The sequence below is a fragment of the Penaeus monodon genome, chromosome 41, assembly GCF_015228065.2.
Source record: "Penaeus monodon isolate SGIC_2016 chromosome 41, NSTDA_Pmon_1, whole genome shotgun sequence".
In the NCBI taxonomy this organism is placed as follows: Eukaryota; Metazoa; Arthropoda; class Malacostraca; order Decapoda; family Penaeidae; genus Penaeus; species Penaeus monodon.
Window position 1 is genome coordinate 5,207,458 of NC_051426.1, and position 9,753 is coordinate 5,217,210.

Genomic DNA, 9,753 nt, shown 5'->3' on the forward strand with positions numbered 1-9,753 from the left:
GCCTTTTTGTTCTTTTTTCGTCTTCTCTTTCTGTTTCTTGTCTGTCTGTCTGTCAATCTATCTGCTACCTCCGTAGGTAAGCAGATAGTCTGTCTGTGTCTGTCTGTCTGTTCTGTCTGTCTGTCTGTCTGTCTGTCTGTCTGTCTGTCTGTCTGTCTGTCTGGCAATTCACCCACTGCTCCCGCCTCCCCTCAACCCCATGACGATTAAGTGAGCGCTTCCCAAAGCCATGAATAAATATGAGTTGTGAAATGCAGTATTCAAATCCTGCAGGATTAATAGTAACAGCAGTAGTGACGTAGTAATAGAAAACAGCATTAATAAGAGGGAAGTTAATGGAAGACATGCACAAGAATGTTCCACGATCTGCCCGCAGACAATACCCTTTCAGTAAATGCAATTTGCAGGCAAGGGAGAATAATCACAGTAGTTTGTTCATGACATTTTAACCAAATTCAAGTCTCAAACAGCAATTAACTCATGAAAATAGGAGTAAGAATGCTTTCCTAAATGGTAGAGATTACACAAAAATGAAAAGTAATAACATAACAATAATAATAATAATAATAATATAAATGATCACAATAATAATAATAACAATAACAATGCTAATAATATTAATATCAGTAACATTATTATCAATAATAACAATATTAATAATAATACCACTAAAATAATAACAATAATAGTAATAATAACGTTAATGATAATAATAATAATAATATGAACCCACCATCACCACAGAATTGCCTTGTGAAATATCTCTGCAACAGATGGCTCTGCAAGGGCTTAGCCACAAAGGAGGCAATTAGTAGACCTTCTGACCTCACCTGATTTCCCCTTTCCTTGCATTCTCTTCCTTCCCTTTTCTATCTTTTTTACTCATGTGACTTTTATAGTGTTTTTGATATTACTAACAGTAAAGTAAGATATCAGAAAATAATTCCAAAAATCAAGGAAAAGGGTAAACAGGTGAGAAAGGTATTACTCATAATTGGCTTGTTGGTAACTTAGTACCTGTGGAGCCATCTGTGTGTGGAGTTATAAACTAAACTCACAGTAAGCATGGCATGTGCGTGCGTGCCATTCCTGATGGGTTAATAACAATATTAATTTTCAAAAATAAATAAATAAATAAATAATAATAATAATAATAATAATAATAATAATAATAATAATAATAATAATAATAATAACTGCAGTTGTAATAATAATAATAATAATAATAATAATAATAATAATAATAATAATAATAATACCAATAACAATCACAATTGTAAAGATAATAAACAGTACTACTTGCAATAGTAAAAAATAAATATAATCAATACTAATACCATTAATAATAATGCAAATAATAATAATAATAATAATAATAATAATAATAATAATAATAATAAATAATAATAACATTTATACTCATAATCGTAATAATAATAATAATAATAAAAAAAAAAATAATAATAATAATAAATAATAATAATAGTAAAATAATAATGATAATAATAATATCATTATAATAACAAAACAACAATGAAAAACACAATAACGGATCAATGACAAGCAAAGGAGACTGTGGAATGACAAAAGAATCACGTAAAGGACACACTATCATCACCGTAATGTCATCTTTTTCTTCGCTTTCATCTTTCATCTTCCATTTCTTTTTTCTGAACGTAACCCAGTGAATCAGTACAATGCATAAAAAAAGAAAAAAAAAAACAATAGCCTTTTCAATCCCTCTCATTTTTTCTCTCTTCCTCGTCCTCTCTTATACATTTGCATCTATTTTCCTCCTTTCCCCGTTCCCCTGCTCCTCTCTTGTTCCCTCGCTTTCCTTCCTTCGTCATATGAACACGAATGACATCCATCACACCTTTAAAAGTCTTGCATGTTAACCCTCTCCCGGCAAGTCCTGTTGCTTGGTGAACCTGTTGCGGAAGCATTATTTTCATCTTGAGCATATCACATCATTATTTTTTATTTTTTATTTTTCTTCTTCTTCTTCATGGGCATGCTGTTCCGACCTTCCTAGATTCTGGTAACTTTTTACATAAAGCAAGGAGGGGAAAAAAAGAAGAGAAGAAAAGTGCCAAAAACCAAGAATCTAGAACCTTACAATCATCCCTTGTAAAACCCTGAGCCACCCTTCCAGCTGGCATGACTGCTTTGTGATACGACTTACTTTGATGATGCTGTGTTATCCCTTAAACATCCTTTCCAAAAAATAAAAATAAAGTAAATAACTATTTTTAAACTTAACCAAAGGCCCTTCTTGCTAAGCTTTCATTGCTATGCCCACTTCCAAGGCAATATTCTCCGTTCTCCAGCCAGAAGTCATGACAGTTTGCACAAAGAAAAAATTAATAAATAAAATAAAACAATAACAAATGGAAAATAAACTGACTTGAAGACTTTCCAGCTCTCATACCCTAGAAGTCCCCCTCACAGCATACGCACAAAAAAGTGTGCTAAGCAATTTCCTCGTTCGTCTGATTAGTGGGCCCATCACACATTAACCGACAGACACATACTCCAATCTGCCGATACGTAATACCCCAACTGTCAAATATTTTGCATCCTACCCTAATCGGTGGACACATTATACCCATCTTTGCGGTAGTGTTCCCACTTGCTGTGGTTGAGCGTGGAAATATCCTCTAATGACGCAATGTCCTCCAGGTAGAAGGAGAGCCTGAGGAGTTCTCGGTCTGTGGCTCGGTTCTGGTGTGCTTGTCGGAAAGGGCGGATCTTGAGGCCATTCTGGGGGTTCATCAGAAAATTGCGTCGCAGGTCGTCGAACATGATGGTATTCTGCTGTGTATAGTGCTTGTACTTGCCCCACACTACACCCAGGGGCTTCACCTGAGGGAATAGTGGGTGGGTATGAGAAAGAGAGAGAGAGAAAGAGAGAGAGAGAAAGAGAGAGAGAGAGAGAGAGAGAGAGAAAGAGAGAGAGAGAAAGAGAGAGAGAGAGAGAGAGAAGAGAGAAAGAGAGAGAGAGAAAGAGAGAGAGAGAGAGAGAGAGAGAGAGAGAGAGAGAGAGAGAGAGAGAGAGAGAGAGAGAGAGAGAGAGAGAGAGAGAGGCCCTTTAGGCCTGTGATATCATGGAACCCAGTGTGGAAGGGTGTTGAATATACTCAAACAGACAGAAAAAAAAGACAAAGAAAAGCAAATATTAAAAATCATGAACTTACTTCAATCACCCCATATTTCTGTGTCTCAATGGTGATCATCGCCAGGGAGTCCAAGTAAAATGCAATCTTGTAGTCGGGATGTGAAGACACTCCGAGAAGCTTCATCTTCTCCTCAATCCACTTCATACTCGTAGCAGACCAAATTACAATGTCATAATTCTGTACAAAAAGAGAACAACAGGGTGAAAAAAAGGGGTTTTGAATTATGGGGGCATTCAACTGCTGTCATGAAGTGCAGGGGATGTGTTTGGGTTATCCTAGAGTTTGGGTTATGGGGAGAAGATACATCCTACACACACACAAGTAATCAACCTATTCACACATAATAACTCTATGGTGTCCTATGGTCAAATACATGGAAGGAAAAATCGCATGCCGACAAAGCAAAAGCAACCACAATCACAACTCAACACACACATGAACAATTACACATTTGCAGCTACAAGCAACCCCAACAACAGCAACAGTTCTTCACAAACACAAAACTGGAAACTGAGGGCAGGTATGATGCCCTCTATGAGGAAGATATTGGTTACAGCCACCACAAATAAGCAAAGAAACATGGCCAAGGGGCAACTACCTGCCTCTGTGAAGATTAACCCATAATTGACGGGTAGCATTCATAGAGGCCGGGACCTCGCTGCTGGGGGCTTATATCATCGCCCTAGCATGCACGACCACTCATGCCAAATACCAGCATCCCATGCCGTTTCTTTGTAATACTACGAAGATATGTTGTATTTTCAATTTTCATTATTTTTTACAGTCTCTACTTGCCAAACTTCCTGATAAATCGAGACTGAAGGGTATTTTTGTTGTTATATAGACTCCATAGTTGATCATTATTCGGTCTATAGTCCGAATAAAATAAGCAGTGTGTGGCATCATGGAGTTGAAATTGTCGGTTTGTTGCATTTTTTTTGTTTGTTGCATGGTAAAAATGAGAAAGTGTTAAAACCGACTTAATCACACTTTCACTGGCAAAATAATAATCTTTTGCCGTGATTGTAACAAAAAAAAACTCATGGCATGTCCATGCATACTCTATGGCATGTGCGTACGTGCCCCCGGCAGATGGTCCCGCCATGCCATGGCATGTGCGTACATGCCACCCGTCAGCAATGAGTTAAAATGGACCCTTACAACAACATAAAGGGATCAATAGAACTGGAAATTGGGAGAAATACTGTTTACCTGAAATATAAGAGTGAACAAATTCTGCACTATTTTAACACTGGTGCAGGTGGTGAAGTGATCGAAAAAGCCAAGGTTTTTGGAAAAGGGAAACACACATACATACACCATTATCTTCGATGTCCTATGGGAAATTGAAACAGAAGAAATGCCATGCAATGAACACGTAATACACACCAGGTATATGAAAGTAAAAGAACTGATGAGTCATATGAGGAGGAGGTAATCCCCCAACTATTAAAATAGTTGAGGGCATGGCATGCTCTAGGTGTGCCATCTTCAAATCCTGACTCTGTTTAACAATAATTGTTCCAAGTGGGGATATGGAGCACATGCTTGTCTGTGAGATCCATCCCAATATCAATATTGCACTCTTCCTCATGAAAGCATAGAATGTGCAGAATAGATTTCTGAAGGCAAAACTATCCCTCAGAGGTGCGTGAACTGTCGGCAAGAGCACAATGCAAATTTTCCATTGGATAGGAAAGAAGCAGTCAGATAAAGCAGGAAGCCCTCCCAGCCCCTTGCCTTAATCATGTGGGGGAATTCCCACACCCGCACCAGTCACCTCTGATGGCCCAAGCAAAGAAAGCCATGGCACCAACCATAGCATTAGAACCGTCTGGAGTTAATGCCACATCAACTCCAGGTCCAACCCCAACACCAACTCTAGCACCAGATACAACAGTAAAATGAAGGATCTACTATAAATGCTGCTCAAGCAGGTGAAGCATATGTTCATGATGCGACGATAGATGACTCAGCAATCCCAGTTCTAGGAAAAGATGTTTTGTTTCTCCTCAAGCAACAGCAGCCTCAACCTGCAGTGGGCCTTGGAAATGGTCAAGTGATAACCAATGGTCCAAATAGTCTTTTGAAATGTATTACCTGGAATATCAACAGTTTATGGAAATGCAAGGCAACCCTCTCTCAGTATCTTCACTCTGACGATGATGTGTTGCCTTCAGGAAGTCAGAAATGATGCTTGTTATGCAATAATTATAGGATACACATATGACAAACCTAATATTGCTAATCCTTCTACAAGAGGACTTGATATTTAGATTAAGAATACTATTCCATCAAAAGTGATCGATTACAAATGTGACAGTACACGTACTGAATATCTCGATATTAAAATATTTCCTCATGGTAAAGTGTATAACTCACTAATGCATATAACCCACATGATAGCTGAAGAGGTACCTAAACCTCCAGACAGTATGATACATAGTGATATGGTCTGTGTGGGGATTTTAATGCTCATCCTCTCTTGGCCTTGGAGGGAAGCACCATAGGCAAAAATAGTAAGGTGACACTATACACCTATTATGCCCCTTAGAAAACTTATTAACTAGGTGGCAAATTAGATTATATAACTCTAAACAATCAGCACACTCTCCCAAGCATGGCAAAAGTCATCCCATTCTTAGTCAGTGACCATTGGCATTAAGTATAACCCCCACCCCAGCCACGTCTTCCATATCATGCTACTATACATCATGATGAGTTTATTGAAATGATTGAATGTTGGTATGAAGACTTTACTCCTACCAGCCTTGATCCTTTTAATGAAACTCTCTGTCAACAAGTTGGTAGCATCATTAACCAACTCCACCCCAGAAATCCTGACAAAGACATACCTCCTCCAGAGGCAAACGAGCACATCACCTGAACAAAGAACCTGAAATAAAGTCACTTAGAGAGCTCATAAGGTCTACAGTAAATCAGCTACAGCACTTTGGAAGAAACCCCTACCTAGCTAAGGACCATGTATTCTTTGATAAAAAGCTTAATGAGGTAATAACTCAAAAGTGGGAAAAGTGACTGTATGCCTGGACAGTAATGATTGACTCCACAAATCCCATGAGTAATGTGTAGAAGGAAATCAGCAAGATTAAAGGTAATCCATACAATGTGACTCCCCACCCTCATCCAGAAAAAGTAGCTTTGTCTCTCCTCAGTAAATACTGTGAAAATTCCTCTGTCAAAAATCTTCCTTCATCCATATGCAGGTGCTCCCTTCAGTTATAACACAAAAATGAAACTGACTATCAGTGCCAACTTTTAGATGAGGCTGATGCACCACTGACAATACTACCAATTCCACTGCACATGGGGATGACTGAATCACTTATGGCATCATCTGACTCCTTGCAAAGGCATGGGTAAAGGGAAAAAATCCTCTTCTTGATCTCTCCAACATAACCTATACTTCAGGCATCTTGCCCACAAGCTACCATTATTCCCATCCCAAAATCAGGATGCCCTGATGAATTTACACCAATATCTCTGACATCCTGTCTCTTTAAAATCTGTGAAAGAATTATTCTCACTCATCTGCTCCACCAGATCAAAAATCAAATTCATCCATCAGTCTTTGGTTTCCAAAAAGAAAAAGGAACACAGATGTGTTTGGCCCACTACCTAATTAGGGTTAGTGGGCCAAACACATCTGTGTTCCTTTTTCTTTTTGGAAACCAAAGACTGATGGATGAATTTGATTTTTGATCTGGTGGAGCAGATGAGTGAGAATAATTCTTTCACAGATTTTAAAGAGACAGGATGTCAGAGATATTGGTGTAAATTCATCAGGGCATCCTGATTTTGGGATGGGAATAATGGTAGCTTGTGGGCAAGATGCCTGAAGTATAGGTTATGTTGGAGAGATCAAGAAGAGGATTTTTTCCCTTTACCCATGCCTTTGCAAGGAGTCAGATGATGCCATAAGTGATTCAGTCATCCCCATGTGCAGTGGAATTGGTAGTATTGTCAGTGGTGCATCAGCCTCATCTAAAAGTTGGCACTGATAGTCAGTTTCATTTTTGTGTTATAACTGAAGGGAGCACCTGCATATGGATGAAGGAAGATTTTTGACAGAGGAATTTTCACAGTATTTACTGAGGAGAGACAAAGCTACTTTTTCTGGATGAGGGTGGGGAGTCACATTGTATGGATTACCTTTAATCTTGCTGATTTCCTTCTACACATTACTCATGGGATTTGTGGAGTCAATCATTACTGTCCAGGCATACAGTCACTTTTCCCACTTTTGAGTTATTACCTCATTAAGCTTTTTATCAAAGAATACATGGTCCTTAGCTAGGTAGGGGTTTCTTCCAAAGTGCTGTAGCTGATTTACTGTAGACCTTATGAGCTCTCTAAGTGACTTTATTTCAGGTTCTTTGTTCAGGTGATGTGCTCGTTTGCCTCTGGAGGAGGTATGTCTTTGTCAGGATTTCTGGGTGGAGTTGGTTAATGATGCTACCACTTGTTGACAGAGAGTTTCATTAAAAGGATCAAGGCTGGTAGAGTAAAGTCTTCATACCAACATTCAATCATTTCAATAAACTCATCATGATGTATAGTAGCATGATATGGAAGACGTGGCTGGGGTGGGGGTTATACTTAATGCCAATGGTCACTGACTAAGAATGGGATGACTTTTGCCATGCTTGGGAGAGTGTGCTGATTGTTTAGAGTTATATAATCTAATTTGCCACCTAGTTAATAAGTTTTCTAAGGGGCATAATAGGTGTATAGTGTCACCTTACTATTTTTGCCTATGGTGCTTCCCTCCAAGGCCAAGAGAGGATGAGCATTAAAATCCCCACACAGACCATATCACTATGTATCATACTGTCTGGAGGTTTAGGTACCTCTTCAGCTATCATGTGGGTTATATGCATTAGTGAGTTATACACTTTACCATGAGGAAATATTTTAATATCGAGATATTCAGTACGTGTACTGTCACATTTGTAATCGATCACTTTTGATGGAATAGTATTCTTAATCTAAATATCAAGTCCTCTTGTAGAAGGATTAGCAATATTAGGTTTGTCATATGTGTATCCTATAATTATTGCATAACAAGCATCATTTCTGACTTCCTGAAGGCAACACATCATCGTCAGAGTGAAGATACTGAGAGAGGGTTGCCTTGCATTTCCATAAACTGTTGATATTCCAGGTAATACATTTCAAAAGACTATTTGGACCATTGGTTATCACTTGACCATTTCCAAGGCCCACTGCAGGTTGAGGCTGCTGTTGCTTGAGGAGAAACAAAACATCTTTTCCTAGAACTGGGATTGCTGAGTCATCTATCGTCGCATCATGAACATATGCTTCACCTGCTTGAGCAGCATTTATAGTAGATCCTTCATTTTACTGTTGTATCTGGTGCTAGAGTTGGTGTTGGGGTTGGACCTGGAGTTGATGTGGCATTAACTCCAGACGGTTCTAATGCTATGGTTGGTGCCATGGCTTTCTTTGCTTGGGCCATCAGAGGTGACTGGTGCGGGTGTGGGAATTCCCCCACATGATTAAGGCAAGGGGCTGGGAGGGCTTCCTGCTTTATCTGACTGCTTCTTTCCTATCCAATGGAAAATTTGCATTGTGCTCTTGCCGACAGTTCACGCACCTCTGAGGGATAGTTTTGCCTTCAGAAATCTATTCTGCACATTCTATGCTTTCATGAGGAAGAGTGCAATATTGATATTGGGATGGATCTCACAGACAAGCATGTGCTCCATATCCCCACTTGGAACAATTATTGTTAAACAGAGTCAGGATTTGAAGATGGCACACCTAGAGCATGCCATGCCCTCAACTATTTTAATAGTTGGGGGATTACCTCCTCCTCATATGACTCATCAGTTCTTTTACTTTCATATACCTGGTGTGTATTACGTGTTCATTGCATGGCATTTCTTCTGTTTCAATTTCCCATAGGACATCGAAGATAATGGTGTATGTATGTGTGTTTCCCTTTTCCAAAAACCTTGGCTTTTTCGATCACTTCACCACCTGCACCAGTGTTAAAATAGTGCAGAATTTGTTCACTCTTATATTTCAGGTAAACAGTATTTCTCCCAATTTCCAGTTCTATTGATCCCTTTATGTTGTTGTAAGGGTCCATTTTAACTCATTGCTGACGGGTGGCATGTACGCACATGCCATGGCATGGCGGGACCATCTGCCGGGGGCACGTACGCACATGCCATAGAGTATGCATGGACATGCCATGAGTTTTTTTTTGTTACAATCACGGCAAAAGATTATTATTTTGCCAGTGAAAGTGTGATTAAGTCGGTTTTAACACTTTCTCATTTTTACCATGCAACAAACAAAAAAAATGCAACAAACCGACAATTTCAACTCCATGATGCCACACACTGCTTATTTTATTCGGACTATAGACCGAATAATGATCAACTATGGAGTCTATATAACAACAAAAATACCCTTCAGTCTCGATTTATCAGGAAGTTTGGCAAGTAGAGACTGTAAAAAATAATGAAAATTGAAAACTACAAGCATATCTTCGTAGTATTACAAGAAACGCATTGGGTATCTG